This window comes from Oryctolagus cuniculus, chromosome 11 (genome assembly GCF_051225735.1).
Source record: "Oryctolagus cuniculus isolate XC-2025 breed Fujian yellow rabbit chromosome 11, ASM5122573v1, whole genome shotgun sequence".
NCBI lineage: Eukaryota > Metazoa > Chordata > Mammalia > Lagomorpha > Leporidae > Oryctolagus > Oryctolagus cuniculus.
Window position 1 is genome coordinate 49,844,922 of NC_142877.1, and position 27,726 is coordinate 49,872,647.

Here is a 27,726-nt window from a genome sequence, read left to right on the forward strand (position 1 = left end):
AACAGATGGATAGAATCACCTGTAATCACCTCCTATCTCCAGGTCCATCTGCAACACAGCATGGAAATCACTGTCAGCTGACTCTGGGATGTAGGGAAACTCACTAGAAAAACGGGATGTTGTGGAGTCACCAACACACAGTAAGCAATTAAAGTACAGGGAAGGAAGGAGGGAGGTAACTTTGTAACTCAGGCAACTGCTGGAAGATTGTAGCCCCACCTACTCAGCCAGCACCGAAGTGGGGGAGGGGCCTGTATCCTAGAACACAAACTGCTTGCTGTGACGGGCAGGAGTGCCTGCTGATCAGACACCTGATCTGGCAAGGCCAACAATGATGGTTCCCTTTCCCTGCGCTTCCTGAGTCCGAGTCCACCTCTTGAGTGGACAGGTGAGGGTACTGCCCACACACCTGATCCTAACAATGGGGTAAATAGGATCTTTTAGAAATGAAGAGCCCTGGGATGATGTGTGGAGCATCGGGGTAAGCTGCAGCTAGAGATGCCTGGATTCCAGCTTCCTGCTAATGCACACCCTGGAAGGCTGTAGGTGATGGCTCACATGGTTAGATCCCGACATCCATGTGGGAGACACGGATTGAGTTCCAGGCTCCTAGGCCTGGCCCAGCCTCAGCTGTTGTAGGCATTTGGGAGTAAACCAATGGATGGAAGACATCTCTTTCTGTGTTTGAAGTAAATAAATAAAAATTTAAAAAAACAGTTCACTTTAGAAAAAATGGAGAGCCTCAAGGACTAAGGAATCAAAGGTCCAGCATTCATCCCAGAAGAAAGAACTCGGCAGAAAAACAGGCTGAAGAACAAATGACAAAAATTCTCCCAAATTTGGTGAAAAAAAAAACATGTACAGGTTAAAGAAGCTCAATATTCTGAACTTATGATAAATACGAATAGAATGACACTGAGGCACACCAGAGTCAAACTGATGAAAAGGCAAACATAAAGAGAAAACCTGTCAGAAGAAGAAAAACAAGGTACCACACACAAGCAACCACTCAAACGGACGCAGACCGCTCACCAGCAGCAATGCACAGCATCGCTCTGAGAACCTGGGAGAAACCTGTCCCCGCACTGCTCACACCAGAAACACCCCTCAGGGAAGGCAGCTAGTCTATTTAAACACACACACACACACACACTAAAAAATATCAGGAGACTTAAAAAACAAAAAACAGTAACACTAAAAGATCTTCAGACTGACAAGTTACACCAGAGGCAATTTTGGATTTTTCAGGAATTAATAAACAGCATCCAAAAAGTAAACATCTGAGAAAAATCAGAGAAACAAGTTCTGCATTTTCAAAAACACAAACACCTATTTAAAGCAAAATTGCTATACTGAAGAGATACCATACATGTAGTACATATGTCAACTATACCATAGGGATGATTGCATGCACTTGTGGGATTTCTGTATTATGTGTGAAGTGTAGAATGTTAATTCTGAAGAAGGCAAAGAGGCAAGAATATATATTGATACTTGCAGCGAAAACTCTTAAACATAATGTAAAGGAGGAAACCAAAAGGAAGAGCATTTGACATGTTGGATAAGTTACCATGTGGGAAGCCTGAATCCCTTATCAGTGCCTGTGTTGAGTCTCAGCTTTCTGCTAATGAGCACCCTGGGAAGCAGCAGGCGATGGCTCAAGTACTTGGATCCAAGTGGAGTTCCAGCTCCTGGCTTTGGCCTGGCTCAGCCCTGGTTGTTGCAGGCATTTTGGGAGTGAACAAGCGAAAGGAAGCATGTTCTCGTTCTTCTCTCTCTCTCTCTCTTTCTCTCTTTCTCTCCCTCCCTCCTTCCCTCCCTCCCTCTCTCTTTATATCTCTTTCAAATAGAATCAAAATAGAGTTCAGCATTGTGATGCAAGGGGTTAAGTCAATGCCCATGATGCTGGCATCCCAGATCAGAGTGCTGGTTTGAGTCCCAGCTCCTCCACTTCTGATCCAGCTTCTTGCTAGAGTGCCTTGGAAAGCACAGAAAGATGGCCCAAGTGCTTGGGCCCCTGCCATCCATGTGGGAGACTTGGTTCAAGTTCCTGGCTCCTGGCTTCAGCGTGGAGCAGCCTTTTCAGTTCTGGTCATTTGAGCAGTGAATCAGTGAACCAGATGGAAGTCCCCCCTCTCTCTTGTCACTCTGCCTTTCAAATAAATAGATAGATAAGCAAATCTTAAAAAAAAAAAAAGTAGGTAAGCAAACTGGTGCTCTGATGTGGGATGCAGGCTTAACCTGCTGCACCACAAGCAAGTCCTGCTTGTCAGTCTCCTTAAAGAAGCAGCTGGGATGGTGGCGGGTTGCACTGAGTCTGTCCCTCACTTAGGAAATATGGCCATCCTCAAGATGGCAAGACATGGGATGTTGTGTTAGGTTCCTAGGTTTGCTGTAACAAATTGCCTCAAACAAAGTGGCTTAGAACAACACAAACCCATTCTTTTAAAGAGACCAGAAACCCAAAAATCAAGGTGTTGGCAGGGCTACTTTCTCTCTGTAGCTTCTAGGAGGGCATCTGTTCCTTTCCTCTCTTATTTTCGGGGAGCTGCAGGCATTCCATGGTTTATGGCTACACCACTAATCTCTGCCTCTGTGGTCAGGACACTCCAATCTAGAGAAAGAAGGCAGATGGGTGGTTGCCTAGGGCTTCAGGGGGTTAGGGGCTAGAAGAAAATGGAGGAGTGTCTGCTAACAGATACAGGGTTTCTTTTGAGGGTGGTAACATTTGAATCTTCCTGGTAATGGCTACAAAACTGTGAATATATCGTATTGTATATTGAATTGGAAGACGGCTGGATTGTAGGATATTTGAATTATACCTCCATAAAGTTATTATCTTTTAAAACTACTTAAGAATGCTGGAGAGGCCCTATTAATAACACTCAGAAAAGCAGAGTACTTCGCACTGATGATTCTGCATAGACTTCTCATAAACATGCATGCATCTAACAAGACAGAGCCTCAAATACACACAGTAAAAACTGACAGAAAGAGAGTAACAGACAATTCCACAAACTGAGCTCGAAACTGTAGTTTCTTGGCAACTGACAGGATCAGATCTGTAAAAAGAATCAATAAAGATAAAAATGCTGAATAGAGTAAGCAGTAATTAAGCACCCACTTAAAAAAAATTTACCTCCTTGGAACTTACAGAGTTTAGAGTGGACAGTGAGAGAGAGAGACAGAAAGAAAGGTCTTCCTTTGCCGTTGGTTCACCCTCCAATGGCCGCCGCGGCCAGCGCGCTGCGGCCGGCGCAACGCGCTGATCCGATGGCAGGAGCCAGGAGCCAGGTGCTTTTCCTGGTCTCCCATGGGGTGCAGGGCCCAAGCACTTGGGCCATCCTGCACTGCACTCCCTGGCCACAGCAGAGAGCTGGCCTGGAAGAGGGGCAACCGGGACAGAATCCGGCGCCCCAACAGGGACTAGAACCCGGTGTGCTGGCGCTGCTAGGCGGAGGATTAGCCTAGTGAGCCGCGGCGCCGGCCTGTTTTTGTTTTGACAGGCAGAGTAGACAGTGAGAGAGAGAGAGACAGAGAGAAAGGTCTTCCGTTTGCCATTGGTTCACCCTCCAATGGCTGCTGCAGCCGGCGCACCGCGCTGATCCAAAGCCAGGAGCCAGGTGCTTCTTCTTGTCTCCCATGCAGGTGCAGGGCCCAAGGACTTGGGCCATCTTCCGGCGCCCCGACCAGGACTAGAACCCTGTGTGCCGGTGCTGCAGACGGAGGATTAGCCTATTGAGTCACGGCGCCGGCCAACTTACAGAGTTTTTATTGGTCAAGTCTTCTCCAAGAAGCTGACGGACGTAATTTGCACCGATATCTTTTTGTTTCTTGACAAATTGTTCTGAGCATGGAGACTCATTCAGAACCATTCCATGTTCCTCAAAGGAGTTCACTTTACTCCTCCCTCCCAGGCTTCTAATTCTCAACTCCCCAGCAACAAGCCTGGTTTCCTTCAGAAATGTGTTTAGGGCCAAGCCTATGTGGTCAGGCAGAGGTAGTGAGTCTCTAGGTATAGGTGTTTGTTCAGAGCTGCAAACACAAAGTGGCAAAAAGTGAAGACAACCTGTGTTCCCATCCACACTTGTGGAGTCAAATGTTTATTTCTCAACACTGAGCCGCAGGAGCAAAGCAGGTTTTGCCTTTCTGCTGTTCCTAGTGAGGCTGTTTTGCTTCCAGGCCCTTGTAATATTCTCCAGGGTATCACATGTTTTGTAACCTGCGGCAATTACCTGCAAGCTTCTGTCTGTCTCAAGAGACATGTACAACCTTGTTCAACGAAGTGATGACCCACAGAGTCTCATCAGGTGAGACCAACGGAAGATAAAGCATCTGCACACCCAGGGAGCTTCTCCAAGGTTAATGTAGCCAGGTCAGAGGGTGTCTCCTTCCTCAACCAGATGACCCAAGTCAGACCATGGCTGGGTCACACAAAGTGCTCTGTTCAGCTCTGGGAGCACAGGGAATACAGGCATGAGGCTAGGGAGGGTGGCAGGGACAGTCTATTCTTTAAGAGGATGGTAATAAGTGCAGCAATGGTTAGAGTGTTCCACAGCACTGTGGAATGACTATGGTGCCCATTAATGTATTACAGAGAGAGAACTGGAGGAAAGGAGCGTGCACCCTACCTGGCTACAGTTAAGATAGCCACATCCTATATCTGAGCACCTGAGTATGCTTTCCAGCTTCCTGCTCATATGCAGCCTCGGGGGGGAAGAGGTGACAGCTCAAGTAATCACTGCTGCCCCTGACATGGGAGACCTGAATGCCCTGGTTCCTGGCTTCTGCTCTGGCCCAGGCCCAGCCCAACTGCAGCTGTTTTCGGCATTTTGGAAGTTAATCAGAAAATGGGACCCCCTCCCTTACTTTCACCCATTCTCTCTCTGTCTGTGTGTCCTTCTGTTCCTCTTTGTATCTCACAATTAATACTTTTTTAAACATAAAGTGTTTTAAAAGTCAGACTTCAGTTAACCAAGGTGCTTTAAAAAAGGAAATGGAAATACAAATACAAATGCTAACTTGCTAACTAATCAAGTTTACATTGTTGTACATGTGTTGAAATACTGCACTGTGCACCATAAAAATCTGTTACATGTTAATAAAAAAAGTTCTTTTAAAGATTTATTTATTTGAAAGGCAGAGTTACATAGAGAGAGGGAGAGACAGGGAGGTCTTCCATCTGCTTGTTCACTCCTCAAATGGCTACCAATGGTTAGGGCTGAGCCAGGCCAAAGCTGGGAACCAGGAGCTTCTTCTGAGTCTTCCACATGGGTGCAGGGGCCCAAAGACTTAGGCCATCCTCTGCTGCTTTCCCAGGTGCATTAGTAAGGAGCTGGATTAGAAGTGGAGTAGCCGAGACTCAAACCAGCAACCATATGGGATGCCAGTGTCTCAGGCAGCGGCTTTATCTGCTATGCCACAACACCAGCCCCTAATCCAAAATTTATTAGGAACAACTAATTGGGAGACAGTATTTGGCATAGTATTTGTCTGGCGTCAGACAGGCACGCATTTGGCACAGTGCTAAGTCGCCACTGAATATGTGCATTCCTTGTCAGAATGCCTGATTGGAGTGCTGGCTGCTGCTCTTCTGATCTAGCTTCATACTAACGTGTACCCTGCAAGGCACACAGAGATGGCTCAAGTATCTGGGTCCCTGTCACCCACGTGGGAGATCCAGATGGAGTTCTGTGCTCCTGGCTTTGACCTGACCCAGCCTTGGCCTGATGGTGGGAGGGAGGGGGGCACAAGCATTTGGGGAGTGAGTCAGCAGACAGAAGCTCCCTCTGTGTCTGTCTCTCTAACTTTCAAAAAAAGATAAAAACATGCCCTAAATAGCGCTTCGGATCTGGCAGAAAAGCCCATGAGAGCATTTCAGGGATCAAAAGCCAAGACACTGTGGCAAAAAAATGATCTACATGAAGGATCTCTGTGAGTGAGATCCCACTGGAAAGAAGGGACCATTAAAGAAGGAGGTACCTTTCTCTGAAGGGAGGAGAGAACTTCCACTTTGACTATGGCTTTGTGTAAATACTGACGGAGTTTGTGGACTCCAAAGGCTTCCATAGCCTTGGCAGCTCATGACAAGAGCCTCAGGTGATTACTGACGTCATCAATAAGAGTGTCAATTGTCAAATCAACAACGGGAGTCACTGTGCACTTACTCCCCATGTAGGACCTCTGTCCTTAATGAGTTGTACTATGAGAATTAACACTAAAACTTATCTTCAAACAGTACTTTATACTTTGTGTGTCTGTGTGGGTGCAAACTTTACTTAGTATAGAGTTGATCTTCTGTATATAAAGATAATTAAAAATTAATCTTAATGAAGAATGGGATAGGAGAAGGAGTAGGAGATGGGATGGTTTGGGGGTGGGAGGGCAGGTATTGGGGGAAGAACTGCTATATTCCAAAAGCTGTACTTATGAAATTATATTTATTAAATAAAAGCTTTCTAAAAAATGAAAACATACAATTTTTTAAAAAGTATGCCACTTGGGATGCCCACATCCCATAATATCAGAGTGCCTGGGTTTGAGTCTTGGCTCCGCTTCCAATTCCAGCTTCCTGTTAATGCATATCCTGGGAGACAGCAGGTGATGGCTCAACTAATTGGATCCCTGACACCTACATGGGAGACCTGGATTGAGGTCCAGGTCTTTGATTTTTGTTCTGGCCCAGTCCCAGCTATTGAGGGCATCTGAAAAGTGAACCAGAAGATAGAAGATCTCTTTGTCTACCTCTGCCCACCTTACACTCTGTCTTTCCACCTTTCAAATCAACATAAACAAATAAATGCACAGATAAAATTGTAAATACTATTTTAACTTTTCTAAAAAATAAAAAATTAAATTTGCTAAGTGGGTACAGTGTAACTGAAAGCATTCTTGTCACATCCAGGAACAGAGCTGACAGGTACGGGGAGCAGACACTCAGCTTAGAAATGACTGTGCCAGGAACCACTCCACCAGGGGAATCCAGCACAACAGCCCATGCTGCCTTCAAGACTCACCTTCTCTCTGCAACTGTCAACTGTGACCCCAAGACCAGCTCTGCATAGCAACCTGGGACCTTGCCAGCTCCCCATCCACTGACGTGGATGGCTCTGACCTGGTGAGACTGCCCACCTTACCTCTGCTCTCCAGGAATATCAGAGACCACCTCGGCCTGTGCGCCTCTATGACGGAACGTAGTCCTACTCGTCATCCCCCAATAAAAGTTCTCTTTCTTGGAAATTCTTTTTGAGCTATTTTTGTCTGATGTTGACACAGTAAATATGTAGATGACATTCTGGATGGTGGTGCGTGGAAAGAAGTCCAGTAGGAAGCGTGGGGATGTGGCCTGCAGCCTTTAGCAAGGCGGACGGGGACGGGGACGCTGCATGTGTGTGTGAGGGTGAAGTGCGCTGGTGTCTGCGCACACGCCTGTGGGCACAGAGGTGAGCTCCGAACGGCTGTGCCCCACTCATTCTCAGCGAGAACGTGGGGGTCCCTGAATCCGACTATTCGTCTGCCTGCTCTCTGCTGCTGGGAGTGCATTCCGTGAGGATAAGTGATGACGTAACCCACACTACCCATTGAAAACACCTGCTGGGTTCGGAGGAGCTGGCACACCGTGCTGCAGTGTTGCCAGGTACACAGCCTGGTGACTGGGTTTTGTTTTATTCACAGAAGTGGGGCGTAAATTCCAGCAAGATGTGGAGTCCCGGAGTCACCTTGGAGGGTAGACAGAGAAGACAGGCACACTCAGCCCACCCAGAAATAAACAAACAGCAACAAAGGAGAGTCAGACCTTCTTAAAACATAAGCTAAGGGGATGTGTTGTCAGTAGATCTGCTTTGCAAAAAACAAAAACCCACAAAAAACAGTTCTTTAGGGGAAAAAAAGGAAAGTAAGACATACTATATCAGAAACTTGGATCAATATAAAGAAACGGAAAGCATTAGAGAAAGAATAAATGAAGGTAAAATACAATCTTTTATGTCTCATATTCTTTCTATGGGGGGGGGGGAGAGAGAGAGAGAGAGAGAGAGAGAGAGAGAGAGAAATACAGAGCCCCATTCATTTGTTCACTCCCCAAATGCCAACAAAAGCTGGGGCTGGGCTGGGGCCAAAGCCAGGGGCCTAGAACACAACCCAGGTCTCCTGTGTGGATGGCCGGAACCCAGTTACTTGAGCCATCACCACTGCCTCCCAGGATCTGCATTAGCAGGGAGCTGGAGTCAGTAGTCTCAGCCAGAAATTTAAACCCAGGCACTTGAATATGGCACAGCAGCGTCTTAACCACCAGGTTATACTCCACCCCTATTTTTCTTATTTGTAGCTGGTCTAATAGATGACTTTGAAATAGTGAGAGTGATGCTGCATTGGTAAGTACAGCTTCTGGATAAGTGAAAGCATGACAGCACCCTGCAGGAGTGGGAGGGAGGAACCGAGCACTCTGCTATCAGGCGCCTGTACCTCCGTGAAGTACTGAGACACTATTTGAAACTTACTTTACCTTAGCTATACTTACATCAGCTATAAATGTGTACTGTAAACTCTAGAACAACCATTACAATGTTTTAAAAACAAGAAATGAGGGGCTAGCATTGTGGCACAGTGGGTAAAGCTGCCACCTACAATGCTAGCATCCCATATAGGTGCCGGTTTGTGTCCTGGCTGCTCCACTTCTGATCCAGCTCCCTGCTAATGGCCTGGGAAAAGCAGTGGAAGACAGCCCAAGTGCTCCGCCCCCTACATGCACATAGGAGACCCGGATGGAACTTCTGGCTCCTGGCTTCAATCTAGCCTAGTCCTAGCTATTGTGGCTGTCTGGAGAGTGAACCAGCAGACAGAAGATCAATCTCTCTTGTTCTTTCTGTAAATTTCAAATAAATAAAATAAAAATCCTTTTTTAAAAAATAAAGAATTGATAAGCTAAGAGAGAAAATGGAATCATAAAATGCTCAGTTAAAATCAGCAAAGGGGGCAAGGCATTTGGCTAGTGGCTAAATTATAGTTTAGGAGGCTGGTGCTGTGGTGCAGTGGGTTAACACCCTGGCCTGAAGTGCCGGCATCCCATATGGGTGCTGGTTTGAGACCCGGCTGCTCTACTTCTGATCCAGCTCTCTGCAATGGCCTGGGAAAACAGTACAAGATGGACCAAGTACTTGGACCCCTGCACCAGCATGGGAGACCCGGAAGAAGCTCCTGGCTCTTGGCTTCGGATCAGTGCAGCTCCGGCTGTTGTGGCCAATTGGGGAGTGAACCAGTGGACAGACGACCTCTCTCTCTCTCTCTCTCTCTCTGCCTCTCCTCACTCTGTGTAACTCTGACTTTCAAATAAATAAATAAATATTTATAAAAAATAAAATATAGTTTAGATGTCATTTTTCCCTAACTGAGCTATAGATTTCACACAATTTCAATAGAAATCACAGCACAATTTTTAAAGATACAGACAAGCTGATTTTAAAACGCATCAGGCAGGGCTGGCGCTGTGGTGCAGTGGGTTAACTTCCTGGCCTGAAGCCCCGGCATCCCATATCGGCACCGGTTTGAGGCCTGTTGGCTCCACTTCCAATCCAGCTCTCTGCTATGGCCTGGGAAAGCAGTGGAAGATGGCCCAAGTCCTTGGGCCCCTGCACCCACATGGGAGACCTGGAAGAAGCTCTTGGCTTCCAGCTTTGCATCGGTGCAGCTCCGGCCGTTGCGGCCAATTGGGGAGTGAACCAGCGGACAGAACACCTCTCTCTCTCTCTCTCTTTGCCTTTCCTCTCTCTGTGTAACTGTGACTTTCAAATAAATAAATAAATCTTTTAAAAAAAAGTGCATCAGGCAAAGGAACTAGAATAGCTGAAACAATTTTTTACAAAGGAATACTTGGAGGATTCATATTACTCAATTATAAGATTCTTTCGTTTATAAAAGATTAAAAGATTAATTTATTTATTTGAAAGTCACAGTTACACAGAGAGAAGGAGAGACATAAGAGAGGGATCTTCCATCCTCTCATTCACTTCCCAAATGGTAAGGGCTGGGCCAGATCAAAGCCAGGAGCCAGGAGCTTCAGCCAGGTCTCCCACGCAGGGGCGGGGACCCAAGTACTTGGGCCATCATCCACTGCTTTCCCAAGGGCACAGCAGGGAGCTGGACTGGAAGTGGCAGCTGGGACTTGAACTGATGCCCATAGGGGATGCTGGCATCGCAGGCTGTGGCCTAAGCCACTGCGCCACAATGCTGGCCCCAAGACTCATTTTAAAGTTGCAGTAATTAAACAGCATGGTACTGACAAAGGGAAAATTGCACATTCCTCAGAATACGGAACAGACTCACAAAAGTGGTCATCCGGGCTTTGACAAAATCGCAAAAGCAATTCCAGAGTTAGCACAGTCTTTTCAACAGACTGTGTGTGGCCAATGGAACATCCATATACAAAAAATGAACAAATAAACATCACTGTAAGCTTCACACCTTATCATCACTTAAAAACCAATCAAAATTCATCATCAGGCCGGCACCGCGGCTCAGTAGGCTAATCCTCCGCCTAGCGGCGCCGGCACACCGGGTTCTAGTCCCGGTCGGGGCGCCAGATTCTGTCCCGGTTGCCCCTCTTCCAGGCCAGCTCTCTGCTGTGGCCAGGGAGTGCAGTGGAGGATGGCCCAAGTGCTTGGGCCCTGCACCCCATGGGAGACCAGGAGAGGCACCTGGCTCCTGGCTTCGGATCAGCGTGGTGCGCAGGCTGCAGCACACTGGCCACGGCGGCCACTGGAGGGTGAACCAACGGCAAAGGAAGACCTTTCTCTCTGTCTCTCTCTCTCACTGTCCACTCTGCCAGTCAAAAAAAAAAAAAAATTGTCATCAAACTAAATGCAAAACAAAACTTTAACAATTTCAAAAGAAACTATCAAGGAGAATCTTTATGACCTCAAGTTAAATACTGAGTTCTTAGATAAGATACAAAAAGTGCATTTCAAAAAATAGTTATTTCAGCAAAATCAAATATTTTCCTGTCTAAAAGACACTGCTCAGGGGCTGGTGCTGTGACGTAGTGGTCTAAGCCTCTGTCTGCGGCACTGGCACCCCATATGTGCTCCAGTTCACGTCCCAGCTGCTCCTCTTCCTACCCAGCTCTCTACTATGGCCTGGGAAAGCAGAAGATGGCCCAAGTCCTTGGGCCCATGCACCCCATGGAGACCCAGAAGTGAACCAGCAGATGGAAGATCTCTCTCTCTGTGTCTCCCTCTCTCCGTCTGTAGCTCTGCCTCTCAAATAAATAAATTTAAAGGGGTTGGGGTGGCTGGCAGGCACTGCTCAAAGAGAAGCCACAGACCAGAAGAACACATTTGCAACTCTCATATTCAACAGATTTCTTGTATTCAGGATATATAAAAACTATTAAAACGAAACAGTTAGGAAACAAACCTAATTTTAAAAACACACACACATGACTGGTACAGCCATAGTTCCCCAAAGAAGACATACAAATGGGAAAGCAGCACACAAGAAATGCTCTACGTCATTCACCACTAGGGAAATGCAAATTAAAACTGCAGCAGGCTATCACTGCATGACTATTGGAATCACTAAAATGAGCACTTTTTAAAAATTGCCAACACCAGTGGCAAGCAAGCAGGGAGATGTTCAACTGAAAGGAATAAAAACAAAAAATGCCACATCAAAGAAACTCGACTGCTGAGCTCTGCCCTCAGTTGACTGTGACAGGGAGGCTGACAAGAAGATAAAGAGGAAAAAACAAAGTTGCTCAAAGCAATCTGCAAAGCAGCAAAAGAATGGTGAGACTTCCAGAGCTGTCATCTTCCAAACGGAAGAAGCGGCAGAGATGCTAACACATTTCAGATGGGGAGGATGTCAGTGTTCTGGGCTTTACAGGGAAGGTTCTAGGTAAACCTGGAGAATGCTAGATGGATCCAGGGGGTGGCGTGAAACCCAGGCTGAGGAGGCCTTTCTCAGTCCACAGCAATGGAGCCAGCTGAAGGAACAGGCTTCTGACACTGTTGATAGAGTAAGAAAACTGTAAGATCCGAGCCACAGAAAACCTGCACTGTTCGAGTTGTTTGAATCTGCCTTGGTGCACTGGCTTTTGCTTTATAAGCGGTGTTTTGCAAACTACTGTTTGAGTCGATTGCAGCACAACTTGTGAGATGAATACTTTTTTTTTTTTTTTTTTTTGACAGGCAGAGTGGACAGTGAGAGAGAGACAGAGAGAAAGGTCTTCCTTTGCCGTTGGTTCACCCTCCAATGGCCGCTGTGGCCGGCGCACCACGCTGATCCGATGGCAGGAGCCAGGTGCTTCTCCTGGTCTCCCATGGGGTGCAGGGCCCAAGCACTTGGGCCATCCTCCACTGCACCCCCTGGCCACAGCAGAGAGCTGGCCTGGAAGAGGGGCAACCGGGACAGAATCCGGCGCCCCGACCTGGACTAGAACCCGGTGTGCCGGTGCCCCAGGCGGAGGATTAGGCTAGTGAGCTGCGGCGCCAGCGAGATGAATACTTTTTAATTGTGTATTATTAAAAATGTTCTGAGAGAAGCTAACTGTCAACTTTATTAAATGGACTGCTTTGTGCCCACCACCTAATATAACATAAAATCAATCTCAAGAAAATAAATCATCAATAAATTGCCAATATTAAGAGCCAGTACGGAGAGCAAACGAAACTCTGGCATGTGAGAACAGGAGCAGGAAAGCACAATGGTAGAACCACCCTCTGGAGAGAAAGCCATTTCTTATACAACTAAACAGCCTGCCCCTGTGACCCAGCCTAAGTGATATCCCTAGAGAAAGGAAAACATGTTCACACAAAACCTGTACACAAATGTTTACCACGACCCTATTCACAATCATTGGAAACAGCACACAACCCTCTGGTCCTTCAACGGGTTCATACTGTGGTACATCCTTACCTGGGATAACTCACCAACACAACAGGGCAACGTGTGAGTACACACAACACAACACACGCTGGGGTCAGAAGCCCGACCGGAGGGTCACATGCTGCAAGATTCCATTCAGAGGGCATTCTGGAAAGGCGGAACTGCAGGGACAGAGGGCAGATCACGCTGGGCAAGGGTCAGGACTACAGGACAGCAAGCCCGTTTTCTGGGTGATAGAACGATCCTGCATTCTCCTTAGAGTGTCACAGAAATCTCTACATACATCCCAGCCCTGTGAATTGGACACACACATGCACACATATGCACATACAAGTCAATTTCAGGAGATGCAATTTTTTTTTTTTCCCAAAAAGGAAGGGAGCCTACAGCTTCGACATAAACTTCCCTGAAGCCAAAGTTCTGGCTGATGTCTTGGAATGTAAAAAAGCAGCAGAAGATACATATTAAACTTCAGTAAATGATCCTGCTGCAAGATTACTCATGCAAAGGCGTTTATACCTAGTTTTATTAAAAAAAATGATGTTGTGTTCATCCTGGAAGGTATGTCTGTCAATCTCCCCAGGGGTCTTAACCTAACTGAATCTGGAGCAGTAATGCTGTGGGGACAGTGCACCAGGCTACAATGCACCCCTCACCTCACATTAGGGGACCATGCCAAGGTCTCGGGGCAGGGGAGGTCAGGATCACCCTGTTCAAGGGAAGTGGGTGGGCCACTGCCTCCCAGAAAGTCCCTCCCCAAGACACAGGAAGATGTGGGTACAGATACGCACTGAGAGGCACCAGGGAGGCAGAGGCCAAGTACCCCTAATCTAGATTTCTCTTTGAAGTGGAAGGCCAGGGTTCATGCTGCAGAGGGCAGGTAGCATGGCAACAAGGTCCTGAAAGCTGCCAGGGGACAACCTGAGCCCCCAGGACACTCACCCAGAGCATCGTCAGTCAGCCCACTGGAGCCTCTGGCTGTCTATCCAAGCCACAGATTGGGGGAGAGTTCATACAAACACTAACTTTTTTTTCAGTTCCCAAAATGTCTGAGCTGCTGGGCGACTGGCTGTTTTTACTCTTTGAGCAGGAGCACGTGGCTGTGAATGCGCCTTTTCCACCGAGATTCCAACCAGCAAGACCAAACAGCCACTGGCAGAACAAGGTCATCAGACATCCAGGGAGGGGGAAAAAAATATCCGGCTGCCTCAGGGCGGAATCCTGATTTCCATGGTAATGTAAGCACAGTGCTGCCAACCTTGAGGGCCACACACACCAGAGACAGCTCAGGAAAGGGCTCCCCTCACTTCTCTCCACGGCACAAGGCCAGAGGATTGATTCTGTGTCTCACACGCCACGGTCTAGGAGCCAGACCGGCCCAGACTCCTCAGCATACCTCAAATGAATGAACGGAAGGAGAAGCCAGCGTGGAGGCTCTGATCAGAGACCCCCACAGTCCCACAGGCAGCCGGAGTACACAGGAGGCAGGGCTGTGGGAGAGGGAAGACTTTTCACAGCTACTTCAAGGGTCCCTAACTACTCAGAAAAAAGCTAAAAGCCTAACACAGGGCAAACACAGCACAGCTCCGTGTCTATTTCCAGCAATGAAAGCTGACAAGCACATCAACACTCATCTATTAAAAAGGCTAAAACCAGAAGAACAAAGCACAGGTCCCGCACTCAGGCTTCAACCCCACCAGATAAACCTGCACACACCAGTGTACCTGCGGACCGACGGGGGTGGGTGTGGCAAGGTAAGGTTTGGATTAGTGCAGTCTTCCCCTTTTAGAAACTGCCAATTTTTGGAAGCATTTGCGTTTTGCCATTCTGAGTAGGGACTGTTTATGGAATGACTGTTGCCACCTATTTTGTTTTGGTCACATGACCTTAAAATAAATAAAAAGAATAAAAAGGGCTCCATTTTACAGACTGAAGAAATCGGAGCACAGAGAGGCTGGGCAATTTTACAAGGTCACACAGCTAGTAAGTCAACTCATACTGAGGTCTAACTCCAGAGCTAGGACACCGTCCTTTATGCATGAGGGGACCTCAGAAAGTCTGTGAAAAATAAGGCATTAAAAGATGTTCATGCTTCTGCAAAAAAATTTAAAGTGTATGCATATTTTTTCACAATACCATTTTTCTTTTTTATTTATTTATTTATTTATTTATTTATTTATTTATTTATTTATTTTTTTGACAGGCAGAGTGGACAGTGAGAGAGAGAGACAGAGAAAGGTCTTCCTTTTGCCGTTGGTTCACCCTCCAATGGCCGCCGCGGCCGGCGCGCTGCGGCCGGCGCACCGCGCTGATCCGATGGCAGGAGCCAGGAGCCAGGTGCTTTTCCTGGTCTCCCATGGGGTGCAGGGCCCAAGCACTTGGGCCATCCTCCACTGCACTCCCTGGCCACAGCAGAGGGCTGGCCTGGAAGAGGGGCAACCGGGACAGAATCCGGCACCCCGACCGGGACTAGAACCCGGTGTGCCGGCGCCGCTAGGTGGAGGATTAGCCTAGTGAGCCGCGGCGCCGGCCTCACAATACCATTTTTCATGAACCTTTTTCCATGAAAATTTTTTGCGCCAAAATAAACGTATTTTCTTTCTTTTTTCTTTTCTTTCTTTCTCTCTTTCTTTCTTTCTTTCTTTCTTTTTCTCTCTCTCTCTCTCTCTCTTTTTTTTTTTTTTGACAGGCAGAGTGGACAGTGAGAGAGAGAGACAGAGAGAAGGGTCTTCCTTTGCCGTTGGTTTACCCCCCAGTGGCCGCTGCAGCCGGTGCACTGCGCTGATCCGAAGGCAGAAGCCAGATGCTTCTCCTGGTCTCCCATGGGGTGCAGGGCCCAAGGACCTGGGCCATCCTCTACTGCACTCCCGGGCCACAGCAGAGGGCTGGCCTGGAAGAGGAGCAACTGGGACAGAATCCGGCGCCCCGACTGGGACTAGAACCTGGTGTGCCGGCGCCACAGGAGGAGGATTAGCCTATTGAGCCACAGCGCTGGCCATTCCATCTTTCTATGAATTTTACAAAGTACTGATGCTTCCTCATGAGCACAAATACCACGCAAACACATAAATTATTTCTGAATATTTAAAAAAAATTTCCAAGAAATAAGTGCAAGAATTTGATATCGAGAACATAGAGAAAATGTCTCTTGCAGCTCTGAACCAAACTGGAAAGTCCTAATATCTTGCAAGAATCTTTGTTAGTGAACCTAATCATAAGGAAAGAAAATCATCTTGAATACTCCCTAGAATTGAAAAGCCCTGTTTCAACCAAGCAGTCCATACCCCAATCCATTCTAGCCATCTGTTATGAAACAGTAGGCGTTTCTTCTTCACCAGAGCCAGAGTGCCACCTTCCATGTTTTCTGTTGTCTGTACAGAAAGGAAGACAATAGAATAACACAGCCCATTAAACCTATGCTAGAAAGCCGAAACACAGTTCACCCCCTTCTCACGACCTTCCCAACTTGTGTATCTGAAATTCACTGCTCAGCTACCTAAAGGCACGTCACACTCTACTGCTCTTCTCTGCTCTCTGCACATTTTTAGAAATTTTATTTATTAATTTTTATTTACTTGAGATGCAGAATAACAGAGAGAGAGAGAGAGAGAAAGAATCAATCTTCCATCTGCTGGTTCACTCCTCAAACGGCCCCAACAGCAGATGCTACACCAGGCCGAAGTTAGGAGGCTGGAACTCCACCTGAGTCTCCCATGCAAATACTTGAGCCATCTTTGAGGCCTCCTAGGCTGCTGGAACTGGAAGTGGGTCTGGCACTTGAACCCAGACACTCTGATATGCGATGTGGATGTCCCAAGCATCAGCTTTATCGCCCAACATCCATCTCTCTCTACACACCTATTTTTCTAAAGACGTATTTTATTTATTTGAAACAGAGTTAGAGAGAGAGGTATAGACAGAGACAGAGAGAGGTCTTCCATCCACTGGTTCACTCCCCAAATGGCTGCAATGGCTACAGCTGAGCTGATCTGAAGCCAGGAGCCAGGAGCTTCTTCCAGGTCTCCCACGAGGGTACAAGAGCCCAAGCACCTGAGCTGTCTTCTGCTGCTTTCCCAGGTGCATTTGCAGGGAGATGGATAGGGAGTGGAGCCACCGGGTCGCAAACAGGCACCCATATGGGATGCCGGTGCTGCAGGCCAGGCCCTTAATCCACTGCGCCACAGCACCGGCCCCTCCCCACGTATTTAAAAGCCCACAGAACCTGACCTAGTACTGAATATTTTTGGTTTCCACTTCCAAAAGAATGAGCCGGCTGTGAGGGTCAGTGTAAACACCAATAATTCAAAGGCCCTAGGAGGGATTGAGGATTGCCAAGAATTAGTCATTCTAAATGTAGATAAAACAGGGCCATCTGAGAAACCAGGAGATGAGGAAATGACCACATTCTGCTGTTGCAATTAAATGAACTCTTCCAAAGAAAAACAAACGCAAATAAAACTCTGTGATCCTGAACTGATACAAAGTTTCCAGAGTCACACAGGACTAGGGAACATTAAGTCAGAGGAAACCATTTCTGGTCTAACACAGAGGTTGGGGGGGGGGGGGGTCCAAGGGCTAATGAAATGCCCCGCTATCCAGCTTCCCAACACTGCCACCACTGGGCAGCCCAGAGCAGAGTGGACAGAAGTCTGGGCATCAGGACACTGAAAATCCTACACAAATGCCCCTTATTTCTAGTAATCAGGGATACATTTCCTACTAGGGTCCAGTGTGAAAATCGCCCAGACACTGGGATCAGAGCAGGGAAGAAACCTGGGAGGAAGGCCTGGGAATGACAAAGCAGAGACACCCAGCCACACACCTGCCCATCATTGACAATTGAGCTCAGACAGCTGTTTTTTTAATGCGCATCTGGGATACAAACAATTGCAGCATTAAGACTTTTTAAAATGCCCTCCTAGTTTTGGTCACAGAATTTCATAGCTTTATGGTGCCTTAAGCTGCCTCATGTGTTATCTTTCGGTTGCGGGAAAAGCACCTTCACTTGACGGGCGGGTAATGTGCACTTGACGGGCGGGTAATGTGAGCACAGACATCTAGATCCCAAAGTCCTCTCAGGAACAAGCGGCACTGAAACCAGTGCACCCCGGACGGCTACACAGCCAGGTAATCCCCTCCCGATGCCCCCTGGACATCCTAGGACCATACTGGCTTTTTTTTTTTTTTAAATTTAATGAATGCATTTTTACATAGATACAACTTCAGGAATATAGTGGTTCTTTCCCTCATGCCCCCCACCCCGTTCCCTTCCTGCCTCCCATTCCCTCTCCCATCTCCTTCATTATGGATCATTTTTAGTATGACTGTATATACAGAGGACCACCTCTATGCTAATCATAGATTTCAACAATTTGCCCCCACTCCCTCACACAACATACAGAGTACAGTTTGGGGAGGGAATTTGCAGTCAATTCTCATATTATAGTTCAATAGGGACAGAGGTCCTACCTGGGGAGCAAGTGTACAGTGACTACTGTTGTTCCTTTAACAATTAACACTCTTTTTTTATGATGTTAGTGATCACCCAAGGCTCTTGTCGTGGGCTGCCAGGGCTATGGAGGCCTTCTGTGACCATAGACTCCACTGTTATTTGGACACGACCATAAGCAAAGAGGATGTTCTCTTCTCCCTTCAGAGAAGAGTGTCTCCTTCTTTGATGACCCTTCCTTTCTTCTGAGGTCTCGCAGAGATCCTCCGCATCACTGGCTTTTAAAAGTCACGTTTCTGGGGCACCACGTTGTGGTGCAGCAGATTAAGTCACTGCGTGTGATGCCTGCATCCTGTATCAGAGAGTCACTTTGAGTCTCAGCTGCTCCGCTTCTGATCCAGCTTCTGGCTGATGTACCTGGGAAAGCAGCAGCAGATGGCCCAAGCATGTGAGTCTCTGCCACCCACGTGGGAGACAGGGATGGAATTCCAGGCTCCTGGCTTCAGCCTGGCCCAGCCCTAGCCCTCAAGGCTACTTTGGGAATAAACAGGTGGATGGAAGCGCTCTCTCGCTCTCTCTCTGTCTATCCTTCTCTACCTGTCACTCTGCCTTTCAAATAAATAAAATAAATCTCTAAAAAATAATCAGAATCATAAAAATCTGGTTTCTGAAGCTGGTGCTCTGGCTTAAGTCTCTCATATCCCAGTTCAAGTCCTAACTGCTCTGCTTCCAATCCAACTTCCTGCTAATGCACCTGGGAAGACAGCACATGAGAGTCCAAGTATTTGGGCCCCTGCAACCCATGTGGGAGACCCACATAGAATTCTGGGTTTTAAGCCCGGCCCAGACTTGGCTGTTGCTATCATTTGGGGAGTGAATAGCAGATGCAAGATACCTCTCTCTCCTCACTCTGCCTTTTAATAAATTAATAAATCTTTAAACAACAACAACAAACCAACCAGGTTTCTTCTCCCTGAGGCAAGAGGCACAGAGGAAGAACTTCCTGGGGGTGGCAGAGGTGAAGGTGTGCAGTATGCTGAGTCTGCAGTATCTGTAAAGGCCTGGGGTGGACATGAGGAGGGAGGCCAGATATCTGCCCTGGGGAGATACGGGCATGAGGAACAGAACAGGTTCTGTGTACCAGCCACTGCAAGGGCTGTCTCCTTTCTTCCCACCTCATCACACATCTGACCAGAGAAAGATTCCGCATTTCATCAAAACTACAGGACAGCTTTTGATCCAGCCACTGCCTACCGCTGGAGGAGAAAAGTGCCCAATCCTTTCTGGATTCCTGGTCTCTTGGTCGCCACACAAATCGAGGTGAGAGGAGGGACAGGAAACTCCCTGGATCCCAGAGAATTACTTAAAAGAGAAATACAAAAAATATTCAGTTTGCCAAAATTCTGTGAAGGAAAATCACAGAAGACAGCCCCCATGACAGCAAGGAGCTCCCCACCCTTTCCAAGAAGGCCTAATAAGCGGCTTGGCAGGGCCCAGGACTTAGAGGACACTCCCATCAGGCAAGTGGTCTGAAGAAATGATAAGGGCAGATGAGTTGGAAAGGCTTAGGGAGGAGACAACAAAAGTAAGAAGCAAGTTTGTGAAGATCCCTTGGAAGCAGACATCCCCGCAGCCACCCTTCTTCTGTGTGCTGTAGGCCTTCAATTCTTGTCGGATCCTAAAATCTGGCCCCTGCATTCTTTCTGTTAGCATTTTCTAACATACGAGCTTCGTTTCACTTGTTATCATCTGGTGGCATTTTGTTTTAGGTAGCTTCCTTTTTTTTTTTTTTTTTTTTTTTAAGATTTATTTATTTATTTGAAAGAGTTACACAGAGAGAAGAGAGGCAGAGAGACAGAGAGAGGTCTTCCATCCAATGGTTCACTCCCCAATTGGCTGGAGCTGTGCCGATCCAAAGCCAGGAGCCAGGAGCTTCTTCCGGGTCTCCCACGTGGGTGCAGGGGCCCAATGTCTTGGGCCATCTTCTACTGCTTTCCCAGGCCATAGCAGAGAGCTGGATCAGAAGTGAAGCAGCCAGGTCTTGAACCGGCACCCATATGGGATGCTGGTGCTTCAGGCCAGGGTGTTAACTTGCTGTGCCACAGAGCCAGCCCCAAGGTAGCTTCCTTATTACTGGCATCTCCTTGGATTTTGACCCATCTTCCACATCTGTTTTCCAATTGGAAAGTTTCAAACATATGCATGGAAATACATTCATTCCATAGTACAAAATAAAACCTAACAGGCTACAAAGAAGCATATTAAGTGTTGGGTTACACATGTAAGATAAAATTCCAAATTGGGTATATATGAAACATTATCAAAAACATAACTGCTTGTTTCTGTGCAGTGTAAAGTTTTGGTTTTCTTTCTGCTTATGTGTACTTTTCAAATGAACACCTATGTCTCATACACACAAAAAGTATTAAGGTTCTTTTTTGTTTGTTTGTTTTAAAAGAGTCAAATAATTTGCAACCAGCTAACAGGGGCAATAGTGACAAACTAAATTCTTGATGAAAGAACTATAAAAAAGAAATATAAACCTTAAACTACCTCTGGATCTCTAAAGCAGAGGAATAAAATTGACAATTATTATAGAAAAAATAATTTCATGACAAATGATGAAGAAAGAAAAATTGAAGTCAACATCTAACCCAAGGCTAACACAGCATAGATTTTAAGATGCACTTCAGGGCCAGCGCCATGGCTCACTTGGTTAATCCTCTGCCTGCGGCGCCGGCATCCCATATGGGCACTGGGTTCTAGTCCTGGTTGCTCCTCTTCCAGTCCAGCTCTCTGCTGTGGCCCCAGAAGGCAGTGGAGGATGGACCAAGTGCTTGGGCCCTGCACCTGCATGGGAGACCAGGAGGAAGTGCCTGGCTCCTGGCTTCGGATCAGCATAGCTCCAACCGTAGCGGCCATTTAGGGGGTGAACCAACGGAAGGAAGACCTTTCTCTCTGTCTCTCTCTCTCTCACTATGACTCTACCTGTCCAAAAAAAAAAAAAAAAAAAAAAAAGATGCACTTCAAATTCAGAAATGTCACCAGGTGTGAAACAAGCTGTATGTTAGCACAGATGAACAACAGGAAACTTTTCTTACTGTCAGGAGGCCTTTTAGATGCAGTGAACACAGGGAAGATATTCTTCAGGCAACTTTTATTTTTTTTTTAAAAGATTTATTTTTATTTATTTGAAAGAGTTACAAAGAAAGGTGGAGACAGAGAGAGAGGTCTTCCATCCACTGGTCCACTCCCTAGATGGCTGCACCGGCTGGAGCTGTGCCAATCCAAAGCCAGGAGCCAGGTGCCTCTTCCTGGTCTCCCATGCGGGTGCAGGCACTCAAGCACTTGGGCCATCCTCCACTGCAATCCCAGGCCATAGCAGAGAGCTGGTTCAGAAGAGGAGCAGCCGGGACTAGAACTGGTGCCCATATGGGTGTCAGCGCTTCAGGCCAGGGTGACACTGTGTCACAGTGCTTGCCTCTCTTCAGGCAACTTTTTACATCAATATAATTTCAAATATCTAGAAAAGTTCTAGGTACAGTGCAAAGAATTCTGGAATACTCCCTTGCCCAACTAGCTTCACCAACTGCTTCCACTCTGCCCCATCTATCATGCCCATCGTATCATTTCCTCCATAACTCTCCCCCCTTGCGCTCCATCTGAGATGAATGTCCTCTTAGGCCCCTCTAAGCTAGAATTGTTCTTCAACCCTTCACTGCGTTTCCTAACCCTGAGAATTTTGAAGAGTACACAGGCCGTGTATTTTGTAGAGCATCCCAGAAACGGATGTGCCTGTGCACAGCTGATTCAGGCAGCTGCAGTGGGACCAGCCCCGGGGCAGGGTGGTGTCCTCCTGGTGCACCTCACTACGGGAGAGGCTAACCTTGGTCCCTTGGTTGAGACGGGGTTCACAACAGGGCAGTCACCTTTTGCATCAATCTGCATGATGAGACTCTTCAATAGTACAGTCTACAAATACCAGAGTCTTAGTGTGTGTACTTTGGAATCATGACAATTCAGCCCAGTCCTTTTTTTCTTAAAGACTTATTTTATTTATTTCAAGGTTAGAGTTACAGAGAGAGAGAGAGAGAGAGAAATAGAGAGGTCTTCCATCTTCTGGTTCACCCCCAAAATGGCAGCAACAGCCAGGGCTGGGCCGAGTTGAAGCTAGGAGCCAGAAGCTTCATCAAGTCTCTCCTGTGGGTGCAGGGGTCCAAGGATGTGGGCCATCTTCCATTGCTTTCCCAGATGCATTAGCAGGGAGCTGAATCAGAAGTGGAGCAGCTGGGACTCGAACCAGCACCCATATGGGATGCTGGTGTTGCTGCCCGCGTCTTAACCTGGTACTCCACAACGCTGGCCCCAGAACTGCCCAATTCTAAAGCCACGTGGCAGCAGGCTCACATAGGTGGGTGGCTGATGTCACACAGGAGCCATGCTTACATCCTGCAGGAGCTCCAAGAGAAATGAGAACAGGACATTCGTGTGGACTGAGGGGTTCAGAGATGGGGCGTCCATATTTCTGTCCCTGCCTAGAGCCCAGGGACACGCCTGCCCCATAGCTTCCCTTCCTCTAGGTCCTCAGGGAGGACAGCAGTAAATCAGTTGACGCAAGGAGTGGCTGGAGCTGGCCCTGGGGACTCGGGGAGCAGAAGGCTCTGCTGTCCTGGTTCTCATGGGGGGGGAGCCTCAGTTTTAGCCCCCATGCCCTCAGGACATGCACCCTGTGCCAGGATCTGTCACCTCTCCCTCCTTGGGGACTTGGTGATCTGCCTGCCTGGTTTTGCCAACTTCCTCCTATGACGCAGCTAGAAGCCCCAAGGCCTTGAATCCAAAGTCTGCTCCTCTTCCCGCCTCCCCCCATCCACTCTGGCAGGTGGAGAAGTTTGGCACAAGGTGCTCTCCCTGGGGTTGTGACAACCTGCTCCTCAACTTCTAAGCTGAGCAGACTCTCCCTGTTGGTTTCTAAATCATTTGTGACTGTTTCCTAAATTCCTGTACCCTTGGGACTCAAATTCCAAATCCAGGAATGTTTCACTCTTGTTTGATACCATCTGCAAGCCTAAGGGAGAACCCAAGGCCCTGGGAGGCCCCAGTGTGGGAGGAGCTCTGGAGGAGGTGTAGCCCGCAGGGCGAGGCCCCCATCCCTGTGTGCCTGGCTGCTGGCGGCTCAGGGTTTGTTCCAGTCCCAATCCCAGTGTTAGACTATTTGTAAAATGTCATTTCCGGGAAAACACAAAAAGCAAAGCACAATTCACAAGGTCGTTAATTTGAGTTCCCACGTGGCCCCCTACCTGGCACTTGGAGGCAGGAGTTCCAAGTCACAGCTTTTCATCAACACTGAAAACACAATCTTCCTTTTAAGGTACAGAAATCCAGTCACTCTGAGGCGGTGAGGGATGGTGGGAACCCCATCAAGCTGGGAGACAACACGGTGTAGCACAGTGGGGGAGGTGGAATTTGCAGGGAGTCTATCCAGAGCCAAGCATCCCGAACTCCACCTGACCTTGAGCAATTATTAACCTCTGACCCTTGAACTCCCTGACTGTGGGAGATAGTGCACAGCACGCCCTAGCCCGTGGACTGCTGTGAGTGCTCCGTGAAAGAATGCACCAAAAGCATTGAAAACAGTGCTTGGTACATAGTGAATCCTCATCCAAAATTTAAAAAGAAAACATCAGGAGAGCTGGGCTCCATTCTGCGAGCTTCTGGGCCCCGGTGGAGTGGGCAAGTACCTGGGAGGTGAGGCTCACACAAGCCCACTGTGACCAGGCCCCCACAGCCTGGACTCACCCAGCCCCAGGCCTCTCTGCTGGGAAGCCATCCCCAGCCTGCAATGGGTTCAAATGGCATTGACTCCACCAGGCCTGGACAGAGGCATCGGGTGTGTCGTTTCTCATTCCTAAAGACAGCCAGGGGACTGGCCTCCCTCTCCCTGGCATTGCAGCCAGTCTGACACTGCTCAGAAGAGTGACCTGGGTGCCCTGAGTCCCCAGTGGCTGGCTCAGCCACACAGCAGCCTGTCCATCCTGAAGCCCTAGGGGTACTTTTTACTGTGGCCTCTGCTTAAGCCAGACTGAGTCGGGTTTTCCATCACCGGCAGCTGAAATACTCCAACACTATCTATCTCCGAATGTGAAATTCTTTACTGCAGCCCTAAAACCCTGCAGACTTTGCAGAACCACGTCCTCTCATACCTTTAACAACAGCACACAATGACCTAAGTGAGACACTCCAAGACACCAAAATCATTACTATTCAGCAAAGCAGATCCCAAAATATAGGCAACTGGGTTATAAGACAATGTGTCACATCACAAAAGATAAAATAAAACTGCCAGTTTCCTCTCATGAGATACAAAGCAACAAACAAAGGCCCCAACTTTGTGCACACCAGGGCTTCTCAAATCAAGTTTTACAGCGTCGGAGCTACCTGGAGGGCACTGGCTTCCCTGAGAAATGACTTTCGCTCAAGTCCCAACTCACACCAAAGGGCTCCTCTGTCCCACAGAAGACCCATCAGGATCCAGGAGGCTCAAAGCCTCCCACCACGGCCACCCCCCAAATAGCTCCAGGGGGAGCATGATGCAGAGTTATGGCCTTTTGCTTGTGATTAACCAAATCTCTGGACTTGAGCCCGAATTCCTAACTTATACTTACAGCCCAGGCCAGACCTAGGGTCCAGTTGCAGCCTCTGCCACTAACTCCTTGGGAAAAAACTGAGGAAGCAGACAACAGAGAGGGCCCCCCAGATGGGAGAGGCCACTCTCCTCCGGCCACGCAGCCCCACCACAGCGCCACCACAGCCCTGTCTCTGCACCCCCGCCCCCCAACTTCCAGGTTGGGTGCGAGGCCAGAACACTGCTCCTGTTTTTGTCTCCGGAGCCAGGGAGGAAGAGCAGTACCTGGCAACTACCTGCTCAAGGTAAGAACCGAAGGTGGGCAGACGGCGCTCAGAAGGAGCTGTGCCATGCTGTCTGAAAAAACAGCCACCAACCAGCGCCCGAAGTCAAGCACCGTGAACGGGCCGGCCTGAATACTTGGGGCCAAGTGTTCATAGGATGCACAACACGGAACAGGCTAACAGGAAGGAACTAAAACATGCCGTGGGCAGACCCAGTTCACCCAGGAGGGTGAACAGGAGAGGGGCTGCGGGGATCCCACCCGGGGGCTCCGGTGCCTCTTAGGAACCAGGGCCAAGCCTGTCCCGGGCGGCTAACTCCTCACGCAGCCAGGAGCGGCGGGCGAGGCCGCGTGCGCCCAGGGACCCGGGAACCTCGCGGCCCGTCCGTCCACGCTCGGCCCCGGACACCCCGCCTCCCGCCACAGTGCCGCGAGTCCGCCACGCCGCTCCCGGCTCCACGCTGCTCCGGCCCCTCCGGGGAGGGCCTCCCGCACCCTGCCCGCCACACCCAGGGGGGCGGAGCTCCGCGCACGCCCGCGTCCCGGCCCGGCTCACCTGCGGCGTGGGCGGCTCTCTTCTCCGCCGGCGCACCGGGCCGGGACGCGGCGCCCAGCCCGCTCTTTGTGTCGGCTGCGGGCGCCTCCCCTGGTCCCGGCAGCGCCGGGCCCGGAGTGGGCGGGCGGCGAGGCCGGGGGCGGGGCGACGGCGGCGGGGGGCGGGGGTGAGGTGCGGAGGGTGGGCGGCGGGGTCGCGTCGCTCCGTGTCGGGTGGGGTTCCTCAGCTGTGGGGCTATGTAATCCTCCAATCCGCAGTGACGGAAACTGGGGGACAGTAAACTTAGGTCTCCATTACGCAGTCCGTACACACGCGGGTCTCTGTCACGCAGTCGGTACACACGCGCGTCTCCATCACGCAGTCGGTGCACACGCGCGTCTCCGTCACAGTTCGTACACACGCGGCTCTCCGTCAAGCAGTCAGTGCACACGCGGGTCTCCATCATGCAGTCCGTACACACTCGCGTCTGTCACGCAGTCAGTGCACACGCGCTTCTCCATCATAGTCCGTACACACGCGGGTCCCTGTCACGCAGTCGGTACACACATGGGTCTCTGTCATGCAGTCCGTACACACGCGCGTCTCTGTCATGCAGTCAGTGCACATGTGGGTCTCCTTCACGTAGTCCATACACACGCGGGTCTCCATCAGAGACCCGCGGGTCGTCCATGCAGTCAGTACTCACGTGGGTCTTTGTCACACAGTATACACGCGTCTCTGTCAGGCAGTCAGTGCATGTGTGTGTCTCCATCAGGCAGTCAGTACACACGCGTGTCTCCATCACAGTGCACATGCATGTCTGTCATGCAGTCAGTACACACACACGTCTGTGTCACGCAGTCAGTGCACACTCGATTTTCCATCACGCAGTCAGTCAATACATACTCACTGTCCTGGGACTGAGAACACAGCAGTGACAACGGAGGAAAACAAAAATTCCCTGCCAGCCGAGGCGAGGCGTTCACACGCAGGCAAACTCGGTTAAAGCTTAAGTAAAATACTAACATGGCTGGGTACACATTGCTGAGAACAGAGGTCTGGGGGGCCGCTGAGGAGCGCGGGCGTCTGGCCGGCGCGGAGCGGAGAAGGCCACCTGCGAGGGGAGGTGGGCGACAGGCAGAGCCTGTGGCTCTGGCAGGCTCCCCATGCAGGTGAGAGTGCCGCGTGCGGAGGACCCGCCTTCCACTCTGGCCGCTGGGAGGGAAAGGTGAAGGGAGTCTGGACACTGTCCCCAGAGGCTGGAGTGGCCTGGACCAGCATGCTGGGGTGAGACCCCTTTGGATTCCGGCTATGTGTGTGGTATTTGAGGGGCGGAACCTCCACATTGTTGGTGCCTGATGGGTGACGCAGAGCAGTCAAGGGTGACTCTTGAGCTTTTGGCCCAAGGGACATTTCCTGACTGTGTGCTGGGTTCTTTCTATGGATGACCTCATTTTTTTTTTTTTTACACTACTTGAAAGGCAGAATTAGAGAGAGATGTCACAGAGAGATCTTCCATTCTCTGGTTCATCCCCCATATGGCCGCAAAATGTCCAGGCTGGGCCAGGCCAGATCCAGGAGATTCCTGTGGGTCTCCCACGAGGGTACAGGGGTCCAAACACTTGGGCCCTCTTCCATTGCTTTTCCAGGTGCATTAGCAAGGGAGCTGAATCAGAAATGGGGCAGCCTGGACTTGAACTGGCACCAGAATGGGTGGGATGCCAGCACTGCAGGTGGAAGCTTAACCTGCACCGCAGCACAGGCCCTGAATGACATCCTGAGCCTTGCGACAAGGCCAGGTCATAGTTGGCACTGTTGACATTGCACAAAGGAGGAAAATGAACCTTAGGAGGTTGAGTAATCTGCTGGGATCCACACAGCTCCCAGAACTGGTGCTGGTGCCGGCAGGCCCTGGAACTCAGTCCTGAGGTGTCCCCTTCCCTGGCTTTCCACGTTCG

At 49.1% G+C, this 27,726-nt stretch overlaps 1 protein-coding gene across 2 annotated transcripts in view; it reads right to left on the reverse strand.

The window, feature by feature from the left end:
* The window catches only part of NINL (ninein like), a 148,578-nt gene extending 122,639 nt beyond the window's left edge, over positions 1-25,939 (reverse strand). The window contains exon 1 of one of the 2 annotated variants that reach the window (XM_051834438.3): positions 25,790-25,939. The gene's annotated coding sequence lies outside the window, so the exon portion shown is untranslated. The remainder of the gene's footprint in view (positions 1-25,789) is intronic. The other variant, XM_089307397.1, reaches the window with a different exon arrangement.
* Between the last annotated feature and the right edge of the window lie 1,787 nt (positions 25,940-27,726).